A 19,910-nucleotide genomic window follows, 5' to 3' on the forward strand; every position below is an offset into this window, starting at 1 on the left:
CTGACCGGCATCATTTCAGGTCCGTATTCTAGCGTCCAGTGGCGTTGTTATCCCTCCAGGCTGGCTTTGTGCATCTGATGCGCCAATTTAAGAAGCAAGCTCATCCCTTTCTTTACACTGAGATCTTGAGGAGAGTGGGGACCAGCCAGCACCAAGGACAGCATCCTGTGGTCTGTGGAAAGGGAAACCCTTTAGATGGGCCTCCAGCAGATTCTCGCTTTCTCTGGTGTAGGCTGCACACAGAGGGCTTCCTGCAACTCAAACTGCTGGGCCCCACACCCAGAGTTTGTGATTCAGTAGGTCTCGGGTAGGTATGAGAATCTGCATTTCTGACAAGTTCCTGTGGGCTGCTGCTGCTGGTTTGGGGACCACAATTTGAGAACCACTGACCTAGAGCCACTAACCAAGACTGTTTAGGCCTAGTCATTCGAAATCTCTACCTAACCCATCCTCGGGTCCACAGTTTTATAGCTAGTATCCAAAGGTATAGTGAGAAACTTCGTCAAACTTCTTTGCTGAAATTTCGATACACAAAGCATCTATGTAGCAGCAATCATTAATGTTTATGACAGTGCTTCTGAGGGTCAGGCACTGTGCCAACTATTTTACCTTGTGATTCCTAAATGAGTGAGTATACGTAAGAGCTCCATTTTGCAGGTGACAAACCTGAGGCACAGACAGGTTATGTGACTTCTCCCAAGGTAGTCCAACTAGACAAAGGGGTGAGCAGGATTCTATCTGGCTCTTAACCTTTTACCCCAGGTTAACTCCCCATGTGGCAGATAGGATAAGCGCCATGGAGGTGAAATGTGTTGTGTAAATTCAGAAGGAAATTTTTTTTTAATATACCAATGTAATAAATGCTGTTTATGACTTCTTTAAATTTATGTAGTCTTCCAACATATCAATACCCTAATATAATGGATGGAGAATTCTTCCAGTGGCATCAACTCACCTACCAGTCACTTAACCTGATTCAGCGTTAATTTCTGTAACCATTAGACACTGTTACAGTGTCTAATCAGACACTGTTACAATCCAACTGTTGGCAAACTAGGGCCCACAGGCGAAATCCTGCCTACCATGTGGTTTCCTTTTAAAACTTTTTACAGTGAGATAATCCTACATTCACATGAGGTTGTAAGAAATATTACAAAGACATCCCTGGATGCAGTGATTGAAAAGAAAGAGGAAAAATCATTTTTCCAATCTCTATAGAAATATTTCTAAGGAAGGCCTTGTCATGTTTCAAATATATGCAGAGACCAAGAAGCCGGGTTTGATAATCTTCACTTAGGTATACTGTCAGGGCTATCCAGGAAGTAGAAAGAAAACCCAAAAGAGATTCCAAATTTGAACACTTTTCAAGTCCAACACAAGACATGACCAGGATCACAGCTACTTGGCTGACTGAAAAGAAATTTTATGTCAAATATGACATAAGAACAGAAGCCAGTTTCTTTCTGAACAACTGAGTGCCCAGGCTTTGGGCTTTGGGTGGGAATCAGTTGTTTTTATTCTAGTTATCATAGTCTTTGAATCAGGCAGCAGTGAATTGCTGGATGCAGTTAGACCTGAGGTCCTCAGTGTGGGCTGCACCCAACATCACCTAGATTAAACTAACTAACCCAATGAACTAAATCTAAACTAACCCAATGAACTAATCACCTAAACCAACCTGATGAACTCTTTGAGGGAGGAGTATATTTCACAAGCACATAAGGTGAGTCTAATGTGCAGCTTGGGTCAGAAGGACTGAGTTAGAGAATGTTTCTCAGTTCTTCCCAGGACAAGCCAAAATGAAATGTTTCTTGCTTAGGAAAGTATTTCTTTGGTTGGTTGCTAGGATGAAAGTCCCTAGGTGTGGGATATAGCCAAGCATTGTTGGAAAGGCCTGGAGCACAGATGTACACTTATTCATAGGGCGATCCAATGGTGAGCCACAGCTTCTGTTTGGGGTAGGACATGTGGAAGAGATAGTGTTATCCAGGATGCCATTGAGCCCAGGGCAATACCCATATTGAAGACAATCTCATCCCCTCTAGTGAGTGTGCTGTGTGCCTTGTCAGTGTTGTAATGTGTATTTAGCCAGCCATATTCTCATAGGTCAGGGGACCATCAGTGTCACTTAGTCCAATCCAGCCCAGTAGGTCCTCTCTATACTCCCTGCTTTCCGGATATGTCCCCTACACTGGAGAGTCACTTGGGTTTCACTGTGAATTCAGAAACTTTTAAGGCCTGTCCCAATCCATCTCACTCTAAAAACTGCTAGGTTGCTGTTCTCTCCAAATAATCCCAGTTGCACCCTTTGGAGTGACTCATTAAGAGGAGAGTCCAAGGAAGTCCCATTCAATTGGAGTTTCTTTTAACTTGCTCAGTCTTTGGGTGTAAACATAATACAAGGGGGTTATGTTTTTTGGTATGATGTGCAAAGCACTAATCCTTGAGTGCTAAAGAGTTGTCTTATAAGCTTTGGTTCAAGATCAGTCAGCTGGCCTGTGCCCACAAAATTGAATCCATGAGTTCTCAAGATACCAGGTCTCTAATGTCTGGCTGCTGAACATTTCAGAAATGCTCAAAGCAGTATGTTCCTGTGGCTAAGGATCTGGTTTTTGACACAAGTGCCGTTTTGTGTGCTTCCCACCAGTAACACCCATTCATTGATACATAAAATACAAGAGCTGGACTTGGCTTACAGCAACTGTATTACATATGTATATGTGTGTGTGTGTGTGTGTGTGTGTGTGTGTGTGTGTGCGTGCGTGTGTTTAAATTCCAACTAGTCAACATACAGTGCCATATTAGTTTCAGGTATAGAATTCAGTGACTCAGCACTTCCATACATCACCTGGTGCTCATCACGATAAGGGCCCTCCTTCATCCGCATCACCTGTCTCACCCATCTCCCCCACCGACCTTCCCTCTGGTAGCCAGCAGTTTGCTCTCTAGAGTTAAGAGTCTGCTTCTTGGTTTTCCTCTCTCTTTCCCGTTCTTTGTTTTATTTTTTTTTAATTCCACATATGAGTGAAATCATATGGTATTTGTCTTTTCTCTGCCTGACTTATTTCACTTAGCATAATACACTCTAGCTCCAACCATATCATTGCAAATGGCAAGATTTCATTCTTTTTGATGGATGAGTAATATTCCATTATAGATATATACCACTTCTTTCTCCGTTCATCAGTTGATGGACATTTGGGCTCTTTCCACAATCTGGCTATTGGGCAACTGTATTATCTATTGCTGCATAACAAATTACTCCAAACCTAGCAGCTTAAAACAATAATAAATATTATATCAGAGTTTCTGGGGGTCAGAGATTTAGAAGTGGATGAGCTGGGTGGTTCTGGTCTGGGGTCCCTCATGAGGTTGCAGTCAAAATGTCAGCTGGGACCACAATCCTCTAAAGTCTTAACAAAGACTGAAAGATCCACTAACAAGATGGTGTACTCATGCCACTGGTTAATGGGTGATGACTGTTATCAGAAGACCTTGGTGCTTTCCCATGTGGACCTTACCAGTGGGCTGCTTTTGTGCCCTCACAACACGGTGGCTGGCTTCCCCCAGAGCAAGTAATCCAAGAGACAGCAAGGTGGAACCTGCAGTGGTTTTTATGACCTAGCCTTAGAAGTCACACTCTGTCATTTCTGTTATGGCACTGATTACCCATGTCAGTCCTGTTCGGTATTGGATGGGACTACGTACGGGTATGACTACCAGGAGGCAAGATTTACTGGGGGCCATCTGGGAGGATGCCTGCAATAGCATCCTTCTTTTTATAACTTTTTTATTATGTTATGTTAGTCACCATACAATACATCATTAGTTTTTGATGTAGTGTTCCATGATTCATTGTTTGCGGATAACACCCAGTGCTCCGTGCAATGCATGCCCTCCTTAATACTCATCACTGGGCTCACCCGTCTTCTAACCCACTTTCCTCTAAAACCTTCAGTTTGATTCCTGGAGTCTACAGTCTCTCATGGTTCGTCTCTCCCTCTGACCTCCCCCGCTTCATTTTGCCCTTCCTTCTCCTAATGTCTGTTTTTTTTTAAACCAATGAGAACACTGAGGTCCAGAGAAGTGAGGTTTGCCCAAAGTCACGTAGCCTTAACATTTCAATATTTGTTTTTCTTTCAACCCCACCGATCCTTACCACCCACAGTTTCTTGTATTTATTTAAAACACCAAATGTTGTTTATCTTTGGGAAGATTGGAAAGATTTTTTCCAAATGTGAAGCCAGTTTCCCTGATGTTTTAACAGAGGAAGCCTTCAGAAACCAGACAATGTATAAGCCAAGTGTATATTCCAAGCACTCAGGGAAGGTTTTTCTTCACTTCCTTGAGTCATTAGGGAGGAAGTGCTCCAGAAGGAGGGAGAAAAAAAGCAGAACCTCTAAGGGAAGGCAAATCCAGAAGACAACTAAAAATCCAGTGTTCGAGGAATAAATTTTACCTTTTGCATGCTGTTCTCACTCCTCGGCTTATTTCCATATTATGATGTTTCCCTGCTCTTTCTTTTGATTTCTGAGGGTGAAACAAGAACAAGAAAAGAAGAAATAAGGAAAGAGCAGAGACAATCCCCCCAAATCAAACCAATGGCAAGGCCACCCTCCTTAGGAATTTGGTTTTCATTAATCCCAGATAAAGGGCAGTGATCTGGCCAGAGGGACTCCCTAGGAGAATACAGAATTTTTTTTTTCTGGAAAAACTGTCTCTGTCTCTGAAAACACACACACACACACACACACACATGCACGCAGACACACACACACACTTAGATTTTTAAGCACAAAACCCGGAACTGATCAATATTATCAGTTCTTATCTCTTGAGGATCCTCTTTGAAATGGCCATCTTCTAAGAAAGACAACAAGAAAGAAACCTTTTCTTTATTCTCTGTTCCTTTTCTATCAGTTAAAAAATGACAAGGCCTGTCATCTCTGATCACCGTAACTAGTCAGGAGACAGGACGACTCTCTCCCTGCCTGACCTATTTTGTCTAATGGGGCCCACTCCTTTGCCCTCTGCCACGCTACCTTCTCTCCTGAGTTCCATTTATAGCAGGGCTTCATTAATGGTTAAATCGTTAGGAGCAGATCTGTCTCCTTCCCAAGGCTTATTTCCCCTATTCAATAAATTAAGCCTTGGGATTGGAGAGACTGTCCATTTCTGCTCTATTTAAGCTCACATTCTTCCTAACCCACAAAATACTGCGAACTGACAGGTGAGAGCTTGGTATTAGTTCCCAGTGCCTGCCCAGCAGTCTGTGGTCACTTGCGATTTGTTTCGTATTTAGTTTTCCGAGTAATGCTTGTGTGACCTATGGGAATTTTCCTAAGCCCTTGATGAAAGTCTCGCATCTGGAGCTGAAATGCTTCAGCTTCACTGAGGAGCCCTTGGGCCTTTGTTAATGGCGAAGTGCCTCCTTCCTCAATCCTAAGGCAAGAGCCCTTGGACAAGTGCTAGGAGGCTCTGACATGTTTGACCCCTCTCCTCACCTTGAAAGAAGGTTTGCAAAACTCCATTCACCCGCCATTCTTGCTGCTGTCACACAGGTGACCTCACCGAACAACTGGAGCATTAATGGCCCACAGCTGTCAGAGTGACCTGTGCACTTCAGTTCTCAAAGCCTTTTCTCACTTGTTTTTAGTTGCCAGAGCCCTGCAGTCAACAGACATTTAAAAAAAAAAAAAAGAAAAGAAAAGAAAAGAAAAAAGAAAAATCAGAAAAGTGATATGTCACTGCCTGCTGAACATCCTTCAATGGCTCCCCACTACCCCCAGGGCCCGCGTGAACTGGTTCATACTCACCAGTTTTTCCCCATCTTGCATTTCGGTTCCGCTCAGAGCATTCCTTGCTCCAACCCTAGCGAACTTCTCCCAGTTCATGGAGGTGCCATGCTGACACGAGGCTGCTACACATGCTCAGAATATTCTTCTCAAGTCTTTCTCCCATACCCATTACTGGCTGCCTCCTACTCCTCATTGAGTCTCAGTTGAAATAGACTTTCTGAAAAGCCCTTCCATGGCCTCTTAACTGGATAGCACCCACAGCGACTACCATTTATTTTATTATGACTGTCCTTCTAGACGTTCAGTTTCTTGAATGGGAATAACGTGTCCCTTAGGGTAGCCACAGTGCCTAATACCTCTTCTCACGTATGATGTAATCAAATTAAAGCCAGGCATTTTAGTGTCCACCTTAAGACCATTTAAGCACATCTAAACCCCAAGCCACATCTGAAAGAAGCATAAATTGGTTGCCAAAAATGGCCTCAAAAATGAATGCAGATTTCATCTAAGCAGGATTTACATTGTAAAACACATGGTAGAACTAGCCCAAAAGTCTCTTGACTGGATTCGTGATCAGCCCAAGATCCCTTTACCCTTCAGACCTCTTACCCCACTATCTCTTCATTATTTCCCTGAAGCCCAATTATCCACTGACTGCCCCAGCTGTTCTTTTTTTCTGAAATTTCAACTCAGGACACTTGTTTCAATTCTCCACTCCAGCCACTCAGACCTCCACCAACCATCGGCACCACAGCGAGCTTCAAGCCAGGATGACAAAGACTGAATCTTGCTTGGAAGGCAAAGGGGAGGAAGGGAGGTGTTGACTTAGAAGCTTTTTTGTGGGACTTGTGAGCTTTTTTTCCCCTTCTTTTGCTACATGGGAGGCACTCTGCTAAATGCTTTAATAAGTTATGCTCCCGACAACCCTATACGCTTGATACTATTAGTTTCCTGCACTTCAAAAGAACACCTGCCCAAGGAGACGCAGCTAGGAAGCAGGAGAGCCGGGATCTGAAGGCAGAGTCTACGCTAAAATGTCTCCACAGTAGGTACTCGGTAAGCATTAGCTGAGCATTTAAACAGGGTCCCACCTGGGAACCATTCTGGTGGCTGGCAAGGCAAAAGGGTGTGGACCCCTCCTCTGATGAACTGATTGCAAGTACATGTCAAAGCTTTATTTCAAAGTTGTTTAAAGAAGGGGAGGAGGAGATACAGGCTTCAAGTCATGAGCTGCATAAGTCACGGGGATGAAGGTACAGCCCAGGGAACAGAATCAGTGGTACTGTAGGCATTGCATGGTGACAGACGCTAGCTATACCTGTGAGCACAGCATAGCACAGAGACTTGTTGAAACACTATTCTGCCCACCTGAAACTAATGTAACACTGGGCGTCCACCAAACTTCAATAAAACAAACAAAAACAATGTTGCTTAAAGAGGCTTCAAAAGGCTAGTAATAGGAAATAATGTGGTTAGGTAACCCTGTTAGACCAGGTAGGAGTGGTCATTAAACCCTGTTACAAGGCTAATTTAGTGAGGTAGATAAGTTAATTTCCCAGGAAGGGCTCTTAATCTAATTAAAGTTGATCAGAAAATCATTCTTATGTTTTATCAGAAATGCACCAGAAGGGACAACTCATCACACCAGAGCACCCAGCTGTCCCAGCTCAGGTTTGGGATCATTTTCTTTCACAGAAGCGTTTCTCAACCTCAGCAATATTCACATTTGGGCAGGATGACTCTTCCGGGTGGGGGTTTTCCAGGCCCTGGAGGATAATTAGAGCATCCCTGGACTCTACCCACCAGATGCCAGGGACACCTCCTCCTTCTGGACATCGGAACCAAGAATGTTTCTACATATTGCCACATGGCCATGGGCGGGGGCAAAACCCCACCCCACACATTGAGAAGGACTCTTCTAGAGCCTGGGTTCTCAAAGTGTAGTCCACAGACCGAAAGTAACGGCATCTCTCGGAAGGCTGCTAGAAATACACAGCCGAGGCCCCACCCCAGACCTCCTGAGTCAGAATCTGCAGTTTAACTGGATCCCTGGGTGCTTCCTATGGACATTAAGACTGAGAAGCCCTTCTAGGCCAGTGGTTCTCAACCCTGCCTAAGCACGAGAGGCTGATGTTCATAATATATATATATATATGTATTTTAAAGGTTTTATTTATTTGACAGAGAGAGAGATCACAAGTAGGCAGAGAGGCAGGCAGAGAGGGAGAGGGAAGCAGGCTCTCTGCCGAGCAGAGAGCCTGATGGCGGGGCTCGATCCCAGGACCCTGAGATCATGACCTAAGCCGGAGGCAGAGGCTTTAACCCACTGAGCCACCCAGGCGCCCCTGGGGCCTTGGGATTTTTAAAAAAAACCTCTCCATGGGATTCTAACTTGCAGCCAAGTTTATGCTTCTTGTTCTGGGTAGTTTAAAAACAACCTGCCCTACAGCTTTGGGAGTGATTTCCAAAAGCCTATAAATGTGACCTTACATCTCCAAAGGGATGCTTCTTTCCTTCCCATGAATATCCTTCTTTTTTGACCTCTTACCCCTTTTAAGATGATAGAATTCAAGTCCTTTAATGATGGTTTCAAAAGGTAGGGTCTGGCTGTAACCAACTTAAAATCATGGCTGGAATAATTTGGGGGAAAGAAAATGAAGGCACTGGTTTAACCTTCCCTAGGTAACTTCTTAAAGAAGTAAAAGCCATATAGTCAGTGGTACTGTCATAGCGCTGTCTGGTGGCAGACAGGAGCTACACTTGTGAGCATAGCATAATGGATAGACTTGTCCAATCGCATACGTTGTACACTTGAAGCTAATGTGACATCGTGTGGCAACTACACTCAAATAAAAAAAACTTTTAAAACTTTAATTAAAAAAAGAAGAGCCAGCAGAATCATCTTTCAAAATCTTACTAATTAAAAAAAAAATGTCTGTACTTGAAAAAAATCCAAACGTTAAACAGCAAGCTCTATCAAGAAAATTGTTTTGCATGAAATGTGCAATTATATAAAGAGCCCATGAAAATTGGGAAGCAAAACACTAACACCTTAATAGATAAACAGATAAAGGAAATGAACTCACAATTCACAAAAGTGGATGTATAATTAGAGAAGCATGAGAAAATGTGCAGCCTTGCTAGTAATCAAAGGGATACTCCATGAAAAAAGAGTTACCAATTTTCCTCTTATAATATTCACCAAGAGGAGTGGGAAAATGATCATGAAACAGACGCCTGCTTATTCCTTCCATAGATACTGAGAGTCTTCTGTATAGGAGGCACCCCACTAGCCTACACAATGAGGGTGTGGGGCTTAGTAAATAGAGAAAGTTCCAGCCATGACAAATTTCTATCTCCCCCAGCCCAGTTAGGCCTTGATGGAAGCCATCCTAAAGAAAATGTTCATGTGGAAAAAGCTTTGTTCATTTATGATAGCAAAACTGATTAAAAACCCAAATACCCATTAATAGGATTATGATTAAGTAAACTCTAGGGTGTCCACTTGATGAAATACTACAGACACTATTTGTGAATTAATGAATGATTAATGAAAAAAGAATACAAACATTAGAAAACCAGAAGAGTGATTCAGTAACAAAGTCAATTTTGAAAACACTACATAGTGTCATCCCCACCACCCAAAACACACAATATACATCTGTCATATTTAAAGCTCTGAGGATAAAAGATCTGTATGTACTCTGTAAACTCTAGAACACTTATGGAAGAAATTGAACCTGACACAAAGAAATGGGAAAGTGTTCCATGCTGATGGGTTGGAAGAACAAACATTTTTAAACATCTATACTACTCAAAGCAATCTAGTTAGTATCCAAAATCTAAAAAGAACTTATTAAACTCAACACCCCCAAACCAAATAATCCAGTTAAGAAATGGGCAGAAGACATGATGAGACACTTTTCCAAAGACATCCAGATGGCTAACAGACACATGACAAGATGCCCAACATCAATCATCTTTAGGGAAATACAAATCCAAACCATGATGAGATACCACCTCACGCCAGTCAGGATGGCTAAAATTAACAACACAACAAATAACAGGTGTTGGCCAGGATGCGGAGAGAGGGGAACCCTCTTACACTGTTGGTGGGAATGCAAGTGGGTACAGCCACTCTGGAGAACAGTATGGAGGTTCCTCAAAAAGTTAAAAATAGAGCTACTCTACAATCCAGCAATTTCACTACTCAGTATTTACCCAAAAGATATAAAAATACAGATTCAAAGGGATACATGCACCCTGATGTCGATAGCAGCATTATCAACAATAGACAATCTATGGAGAATGCCCAAATGTCTATTGACTGATGAATGCATAAAGAAGGTGTGGTGGATATATACAATGGGATACTATGCAGCCATCAAAAAGAATGAAATCTTGCCATTTGCAATGATGCAGATGGAGCTAGGGTGTATTATTCTAAGCGAAGTAAGTCAGTCAGTCAGAGAAAGGCATACAATTTGATCTCACTCATATTGTGGAGTTTAAGAAAAAAAAAATAGATGAACATATGGGAAAGGGGAACAACAGGAGAGTGAAACAAGCCATAAGGACTCTTAATCATAGAAAACAAACCAAGGGTTGCTGGAAGGAGAGGGGTAGGGTATGGGCTAGGCTAGCTGGGTGATGGGGATTAAAGAGGGCACTTGTGATGAGCACTGGGTGTTGTATGTAAGTGATAAATCACGGAGTTCTACTCCTGAAACTAATATTGCACTGTATGTTAACTAATTAGAGTTTAAATTAAAAAATGAAAGAAAATAAAGCTCTGAGCCACCGTAAAACTTAGAAAATGCTTTATCTTTGTTTTTAACCCAGTCTTTTTCCATTTATCTGACCATGGCAAGTTTTTTTTTTCTTCTCTTCCCTTCCTTTTCTTTCAAAAGTGAAACTTGTTTTATTGTCTCTTGGAACTTGTATTTCTCAAATAAACCAACAAACCAACCAACCTTTGAGGATATGCTGGCAGATCCAGTAGTGTTGAAAAGCTATGTACAAATAAAAGTCATACATGGTATACACACATACACAGAAAAACATCCATCAGGCTGTTCCCTTAAGATTTGTGCATTTACTCGACAAAAAAAATATTAAAAAAGAAATACTGCTAAATTCTGAGAAGGCAAGAAATATTTTTTAAGCTGTATTTTGGTGTCCATTAGAACAAGTACAAGAACATTTAAGTCTAATTATTGATACACTACAGACGTATTTCTTTGTATCAGTTGTTCCTGCAAGGTGTCTCAAATAACATCAATACATACAGATGACTTGTGCCCATTTTATATGAGTTTTGAAAAAGAGTTTTAGCACTGGGGAAAGAGCTCCAGACAGGCTTTTTAATCCTGGACCAGCCATTAATTAGTTTGTGTGATTTTGGACCAGTGATTCAAACCCTCTGGATTTTAATTTCCTAATTTCTAAAATGAGGAGCAATTCTAGTTCTGCTCATCTTCAAAAAGTTTTAAAGCTTTGTAGTTCTATCTTTGCCTGACAGAACATCAAATGCTAGGTTTTTATTTGAATACTGAGTCCTTGGACCTCTTGGTACCATCATCAGTTACTGCAAAAACAAACAAAAAAGGTCAGTCAGCTCTAAGGTCATCTCCATGGCAATATGTTTTACAGGGCACCTTAGAAGAGAGAGACAGAGAGCAGTAGATTTATTTTATTGGTTCTGTTAACCTTATGTCAAGTAATTGGTTTACCATTTGGATGTTCCAGAACTTGTGACTGCCATAGATCTGTTGCCAGATGTTTCTAAAGAGGATGTTGGATATTTCTGATGCAAGCACCATTGTCTCTAGGCCTTGAATGCTCAGGCCTAAACAACACAGAAGGGGGTCGCCATCTTTGGAACCTCTGAGAATCTCTTGGATAGGATACCAGTCTACTCCATTTGTTTTATCACTTTGCCCACGGTTGGTGCTGGTGAGCTGTGCTTTGCGTGGGAAATCTTGGGTCAGTGTTTCTCCAGAAAGTCACTGTCCCCCTTAGAAACAGGGAGGTCTGTGCTCTGCTGGATGGAGAGAAACTGACCACAAAATCAGGGGCTGCCAGTCATGACTGATCTCGTTGGCCCCTTTCTCTGCTAAAATCTCCTCAAACAAGCTCAGTGTTGTCTCAGCTGCCGGCTGTCAACTCTGGCTTGATTATCCAGTACAACAAGTTCTCAATACAACAGGATTAACCAAAAACAAAACAAGACAAAACAAAACAAAACAAAACCCCAAAACCTTCTGAACTTGTTTTACTGAGATTTAACCTGGACACACATTTTCCCTTTTCTTTACTCAAATTCTCCATGTCCAGCACAGGACACTGTTTGAATCTGGATTTTAGGTGCAGAATTTTGAAAAAAAAAAAAAATCCTGCTGTTTGTGCTTTTTCTTATCTTCCCCGCTTTTACTAGTTGTTGGTAGAAACTTTCAGTTTTCGCTTTCTCCACCAAAGGCTTCCTGAGGGACAAAAGCCAATTTGGGTGGATGCTTCATGGTTTAAGAAAAATGTTTTTAAAGTTTTTACTTCAAGTTTTGTTTCTTTTACCTTAGGAGTGGCTGCTTGGGATCAAAGAGAATTCCGGGTTTGGAGTTAAGTGCGGTGCACTTCCTCCTGCTTCCCTGACCCTGGCGCGGGAGGTTCCAGAGCGCCCCGGGTGTAGTTTGTACCCCCTTCCTCCCCACGCGGGCATCGGCAGAGGCCACTGTGTGTGAACGTTCTGTATCAACTCAGAGGACCCTACTGACGCCCTCTAACCAATTCCAAAGCTTCTGCCAGTTGGCACCGGGGGCATGGTTAGCCATTGATTGCATATGGAACCAAACAGAGTACGAGGTACACCCTTTCTCTTGACGACTTTTGAGTGTCACTGTGTTTATGGCTCTCTGATTTAGCACCCCCTAGGAGGAAGTAATCACTGCACAGTCCCCGAGTGTCTGGTTAAAGGACTAAAGGCAGACAAGTGTTGAGTGGACTCTGTTTCATAAATGATGTATGAGGGACCGTGGTCACTATGACTAACACAGCTATAAATGGGTCATGGCAAGGCGTAAACATCACATGCTCCTCAGCCTGGACTTAGGGTGACACTGGGGAGACATGTGGTATCATCACCCTGTACCAACCAAAGTGTGTTCTTCCTAAGTGTAAACTGGAAGTGGGGCCCGTGTCTTTTTGATTTGGGTACAAAAGGTGCGTGGGGTATCTGGAGAGTGGCTTTTCAGCAGGGTGCCTGATAGCCCCCATCGTTCTTACGAATGTCCCTACAGGAGGACAGGACACAGCCCAGTAGCTGACAGCTGCTCTCTAGGCAGCAAAGTGGCGTGGCCCGGGATGCCGCCCAACACACTTGCATTCCAATAACCCGACAAACAAGTGTGCTTTGCAGCATGAGCACTTTCAGCTCTGGATCCTCTCCCATTGTTCCCATTTGTAAAATTGAGCCCTGACCCCAATTCTCCAAATTCCTGCATTCTGGTATTCTGGTAACTGACAGGTATTCTGAGAATACACTGAGTCCCACAAGGCCAAGGATGGAGTCTCTGGCCCTTTGGGGACTTGGCAGGGCTGGAAGGACCATATGTGACCATAGCCATATGCAGTGTCCTGTGTCCAGGGTTGCTGGGTCCTCTTGGATTCCACTACGACCCAGGAGGGAGAAGGAAAGCTGGGGGGGGGGGCAGGGTTGTCTGCAGAAGGACAAATGCCATGACTCCACTGTCCCATCAGCTGCCTCCTGCCTGGCTCCTTCTAGAAGGGAGAACATAGTTCACACTGTAGATTAAGTGAAGTAACTGTGTCAAGCAGCACACATTAGGTGGTCAGGACTGACACCATCAGTGGCTTCTCCACCCCCATATGAAGCACAGGCCAGTGATTTGGGCACAGGGACCCCCTCTTCCACCAGCTTCCACATGCTTCCCATGGCTTGTGGGCACGGCAAGTGAAGGGGAAAGCGCACAGTTCCCCTGGGAAGTGTGTTGCACAAAGAATTCCACGCATTTATTTTTCTAAGCCATCTGGCTCTCTTACAGTGGCAACGATGATCTGGGAAGACTGGGTCAACATTTGCCTGTGTTTCCAAAACTGTCTTAAAATCAGAGGTCCACAAGCTGACCCCAGTCATGGGGTCCCTGAAGGATTATGGTAAATGGTTCATCCTATACGTCTCGGTCTGGCCATAATTTCATCCGCTGGGGACATATGTGGTGGTCAAAGTCCAGATCAAGCCTGTCGCAGAAATGGCTTCCATTTCTGGGTTGCAGATGGCACTTCACAGTCTGGACACTTCTGGGAGAGAAATCACACCTCACAGAAGATGCGTCAGTGACAATTTGCTATGACTCATCACTCCCTCCATGCTGCTCAGAGAAGCCGAAGGAATGTCTCAGCTTTGAGTGCAGATTGTTGTGGGTCTCTCATTAAGCCAGAGGGACTGGCCGTATGTCACCTAGCACAGTCACCACAGCAGTCAGATGGCTTGAGCGGCCCATGATGGGGCCGGAGCCGGGTCCCAGGGCGGGTGTGACAGCACCACAGTGACCCCGCACATCAAATCAACACTCCTGGGGTACCTGCGCGGTCTCTCGCTCATTCCTGCTGCCTCATGCTGATGGATGTGGTTTTGGCTGTAAGTGCAAGTCTAGTTCTCCTCCTGTTCTCACGTCCCCGATGGTCCCGCTCGTCAGTCCTCAGGGCCCTGCTGTGGGCCAGGTGCTGTGATAGGCAGTGGGATGTGGAAATGAATAGGACATGTCCACACACTCCCGGAGGTGACAGCTTCGTGGCAGGACAGCTATGTAGAAAAGACAAGAGAGGCCAGAGAGGAAGCCTAGAACAGATAATTACCACGTAGCGTGCTATGTGGAGAGTCATGGTCAGAAGCCAGGGGCCAGGGGACTCTAGTCCAAAGTTATAAGCTCAGAGGGAGAGGCCTCAGGGCTCTTCTCATGTTACAGAAGCAGTAGGTGTCCGACAAACCCGGAGTGTGGTGTGCACGAGGGACAGTGCTCAGATACAAACCAGGTGGAAGGCCCGGATGAGGCTGCGAAGTAGCTGGTCAACAAAATGCAGTTCAGCCAGAGGTCCTGCACTGGGAAGGAATTGGTATCTTGTTTCTTCTTGGTGACTGGCATGGACCAAAGACTGAGTTTCTTAAAAAAAAAAAAAAAAAAAAAAAAAAAAGCTAAAGAAATATGAGAGCCTGTGCTGACTGCTGTTGGTCATGTTTTCAGCTGTATAATTATTAATCTTCCCCTCTCTTTGCCTCTGGTTTGCATACCATCCAAAACTTCCCTGTTAGAGGTGTGGAAAAAGCCCCGGATTCAAAACACCTGAGTTCAAGTGTTGCCAGCTGTGAGACTTGGAGCCCACTCCCTTTGCCTTTTGACCTCTATGTATTTCATCTCAGCAATGAGCACAGGCATACTTTGGAGACACTGTGGGTTTGCTTCCAGACCACTGCAATCAAGTGACTGAAATGAACTTTTTGGTTTCCCAAAACATGACTTTTAAAAGTCATGTTTACACTATTTTGCAGTCCATTAAGTGTGGACTAGCATTAGGTCGAAAAAACCAATATACATGCCTTATATAAAATACTTTATTGCTACAAAACTGCTAACCATCATCCGAGCTTTCAGCAAGTTGTACTCTTTTTGCTGGTGGAGGGTCTTGCCTTGGTATGGATGGCTGCTGACAGATCAGGGCATTGCGGGCTGAAAGTTGGGGTGGCTGTGGCCACTTCTTAAAACAAGACGAGAGTGAAGTCTGCCTCAACCAAGGACTTTTCCTTTATCTCGAACAGTTAGAGGCCACTGTAAGGTTATTAACTGGCCTGATTTCCATCGGGTTATGTCTCAGGGAATAGGGAGGTCTGAGGTGAGCGAGACAGGGGGAGGACTGGTCAGTGGAAGAGTCAGAAGGCACACAGCATTTGTTAAGTTTGCCCCCTTCCATGGGCACGGTACACGGCACCCCGAAGCAATTACAATAGGAATGTCAAACATCATTGATCACAAATCGCCCTGACAAATATAATGATGAGAATGTCTGGACTATTGTGGGAATTTCCAAAACGTGGCAGAGACACGAAGTGAGCAGATGCTGTTGGGCATACGACGCCAACGCATCTGCTCAACACAGGGTTGCTGCAACCCTCGAGTTTGTAAAAAAATGCAGTATCTGCAAAGTGTGATAAAGCGAAGCACAAGAAAACGAGGTGGGTCCATATCAACCGAAACTGTGTGGCAGCAATGCTGTAACTGTTCAATGAGACAATGGGCTCTAAGAAAAAAACACAGGAAAGCAAAGCTTTCTAAAAGACCTCAGCGACTGAACTCTCCTCAGGGCTCCCTGGCCATGACTGTGTCCCATGGCTAACCCTACTTTGAAGAGATACCAGGAGGTAGAGTGTTTGGTCACTAGCCTTTGTAGTAGAGAAAAACAAGGGTGAAGGTAGTTGAGAACGGATGTGGAGAGACCCCCCAGCTCTAGTGTCTGCCCCGGCAGCCAGAGATCTTTGTTTGTGTAGTTTTATTTCTCCAGCCACTGACAATAAAAAAAATGTGAGCATTCCAGTTGTTAGAAAAGATTCAACCTGTTCACCTAAGTAAAGGATACAAGGAATGACACCCAGGAATAATGGAAAATAAACGTGTAAATAACGTCAAGTGATCTTTGCATTCCCAGAGACTTTAAAAGAAATGGCACCATATCCATTAGCCAGTGGAGCATAAACAACCCCCCCCCTCAATCCAATGGCTTAGAACAAAGCCATTTATTACCCTGGATCATAAGTTCATGGCTCAGCTGATTTAGGCTGGGCTCACTTGCGCATCAGTATCAGCTGGGGCTTGGTTGGGGCAGATGAGCTGGGGTGGCTCAGCTGCACATGTTTCTCATTCTTTTCCTGGATCAGCAGGCAGGCCAATGGCAGATGTGCAAGAGAGTTAGCAAACACATGTGACACCTCTTGAGGTCCAGGGTCAGAACTGGCAAACCATCACTTCTGCCTCATCCTGTTGGCTGAAGCAAGTCTCATGGCCAAACTCAGACTCAAGGAATTTATACCCTATCTATGATAGGAGGAAACTAAAAAGTTATATGGCAATGGGATGGCTATAGGGAGGGGTAGAGAACTGGAGCCATGATTGCAAACTTACCACAAGCACCAAAGGTCTTGTCAGTCGTAACCATAAGGTTAACATCATACTGTAATTCTCTCAGAAGGAAGCCATCCTAAGTTAGTTTGGAATTACTTAGATCACTAAAGCCCAAACTGATGGTTATACCTACTCAGAGTTCATGTTACATCCACAGAAACAAGAGATGAAGTTTCCAAGTGAAAATGAGGTCTTCAATTTTGACTTTCACCTATCATACTGACTTTCAAGCTATCCCTAAATGTATCTCATGAAAACAAAACTAATGCTTCCTTTTTTTTGCAGGCTTGATGTGAAGAACTGAAGAGAAAGAATGGATTCAAATGAGAAAAGCTCATGAAAACATTTTATATATTTGTATGAAGATTATGAGCCTCCTGAATGCCTGAGACTCCAACAGAAATGTCTTGTTTGTACATTTATATCTCTGTCTTCTAGTTGGCTGCACTACTTACTATAATTTATCTTCATGTTTGGCACCTTGCAAAGTAAATCAGCTCAAGAATTCACCAACTGGAGGGTGTGCTTTTGAGGAGGAACAGGATTTTACAGAGAGAGATAAGGCAATATGCATAACAATGATTTTGATAGAAAGTTCTCTACACTGTATTTTGATCAATATTTGGAATGTATTTTAGTTCTTCACATCCTAAATCATATCAATAAACTTTTTATGAGTTCAAACTTGAGTAAATATAAAATGTGAATCTAGATGAAATTAATTTTTCTATCTTCAGATGGCTACATATTCCCCTACACGGAGAGAAATGAGATCTGGGCCAACCAGGGGTGCGTGGGTGGCTTAGTCAGTGAAATGTCTGGCTCTTGGTTTTGGCTCAGGTCATGATTTCATGGGGGCTGAGACGGAGACCCGTGTTGGGCTCCACACTCAGTGGGGAGTCTGCTTGAAGATTCTCCCCCTCTATTCCTTCCCCCACTAGCACTCTCACTCACTCTCTCTGAAATAAAAAAATAAATTAATAAATATTTTTTAAAAAAGAGCCAGTCAAATCCCACGTTGCTTACAGGGGGCTTCTCCTTCTGAATAACTGGGTACCATGGATAAAACTATGGCTCACCGATGATGGCAAATGAAGTTAAATATTGCCTTAGGGACTGGGCATCGTTGATACTTCTCCTCCAAGAATGACCTTTACAGTGAATGCCTTTTACTTCCATAGAGGCTCAGAAATTTCCTTTGCCCAGATGAGAGAGAGTTCATCAAAAGGCACAACAAAATAAAGCTGAAAGATCAGGATGAAAGAGAGGGGCAGTTCATACCTTAGTCATCCAAAGAAAGGTGAAATGTGTCTCCTATTGCTAAGATGGAGAGTCTTCGTGAAACTTAATCAGTGCCCAACGCTATTATTATAAACCAGAAAGAGCCACCCATGTCCCTCTAGAGTCCTCTGATCTTTCCAAATGCCAGGCGACTTCACAGTGTGAAGACCCGAGGAACCAGATACTGGGAACCACACTATCTTAAAAATTATTTATTTATTTATTTATTTGACAGATGGAGATCACAAGTAGGCAAAGAGGCAGGCAGAGAGAGAAGAGGAAGCAGGCTTCCTGTGGAGCAGACAGCCCGATGTGGGGCTTGATCCCAGGACCCTGGGATCATGGCCTGAGCTGAAGGCAGAGGCTTTAACCCACTGAGCCACACAGGCACCCTGGAACCATACTATCTTAAAGGCTAGTGTGTCACCTGTCTGATATGCAGAGAACCCAGCACCATGACTTTTTGCCTTGCTTCAGGGCCTCTCATTAATAACAAAACAAAACAAAACAAAACAAAAAAACCCAGACATAATTCTAAACATCTGAAGCAAAAATTAGCCTTTAGCTTTTCTGTTTTGTAGAGAACAGTTTCCCCAAGCAGGACTGTCATGCACACACACGTGACTGGCTGTAGATTCAGTAGGGCCTGATGAGTCTAGGTTTTCCTGAAAGGGTGGCCATCTGGTTGCGGGTCCCAGGTATCTCTCTGGGATATGGCTCAGCCTGGCGATCTAAATCTAATATAGACACATAGCAGGAGAATATCAGTCAGAACAGAACTTGCTCGCCTGGCCTGCCTAATCGTCTGTCAGCAGAACAGGTCTTAAATAACACGGCATTGTGTTGCCTCAGGCCATTCTGCTCCTTCCTAATTAGGGTAGTTGGGTAGGTTTTTTTTTTTTTTTTTAAATCTCTATGTTCCCTTTGTTTATTTATAAACGATCCATATTCAGTTTCAAAACGACATTCTGGTTGGATGTTACAGAAGCTGTCTTCACATTTTCCTGCAGTCTCCCAAGTCAAATGTGAAGCATAATACAGAGCTGAGGCATCAGACAAATTCAGTGATCTGTGAGGAGCTTTTAATTTACTACGTATTTTATTTTGCTAAGGCATAAATTCACTGTATTTGGGATTTAGCAAGTTCCACATTCTATCATCCATTAGACAGCACATATAATGTAGGAAAAAATAGTATATTTCCAATGAAGTTATTTAAAAAATTCGCTAAATGGCTCTTTTAAAAACCCGTATATCATGTTGAAATAGCCTTATTTATCTTATGTGTTTGTAATCAACCAATTATTGCGCAACTTTTCCATGGGGAAGGAACCAGATAAAAGTAGTTGAAGGTTCGTGAGGAGAGAGAACAAAACTAGAAATGACATCAGTTTGAGCAATTAAAGTAAAGCATAAGGTACAATAGCATTTTTAGTACAAGTGCTGTAAATGGTAGGAGCGTCAGCTGTTCCGCTGACAGGTGGGGATGTTTGAGTGTGATCACAGTCGCTCCGCCCACACTGCCTGGCTACCTACTCTGTTGCAGGCTCTCTGCTGAGTGCTGGGAGGTGCAGGGCACATTCCCCCAGAAGAGCACCTTGCTTCAACCACCCCTCCTCACATCCCCTCTCCCCCCTCCCTCACC

General features: G+C 43.5%; 1 protein-coding gene across 1 annotated transcript in view; it reads left to right on the plus strand.

Moving 5' to 3' along the window:
* SMPX (small muscle protein X-linked) overlaps positions 1-17,666 on the plus strand; it is a 53,081-nt gene extending 35,415 nt beyond the window's left edge. Inside the window, exon 5 of the mRNA XM_059386175.1 lies at positions 17,270-17,666. The gene's annotated coding sequence lies outside the window, so the exon portion shown is untranslated. The remainder of the gene's footprint in view (positions 1-17,269) is intronic.
* The last annotated feature ends 2,244 nt before the right edge of the window (positions 17,667-19,910 follow it).

This window comes from Mustela nigripes, chromosome X, assembly GCF_022355385.1.
Source record: "Mustela nigripes isolate SB6536 chromosome X, MUSNIG.SB6536, whole genome shotgun sequence".
Classification (NCBI taxonomy): Eukaryota; Metazoa; Chordata; class Mammalia; order Carnivora; family Mustelidae; genus Mustela; species Mustela nigripes.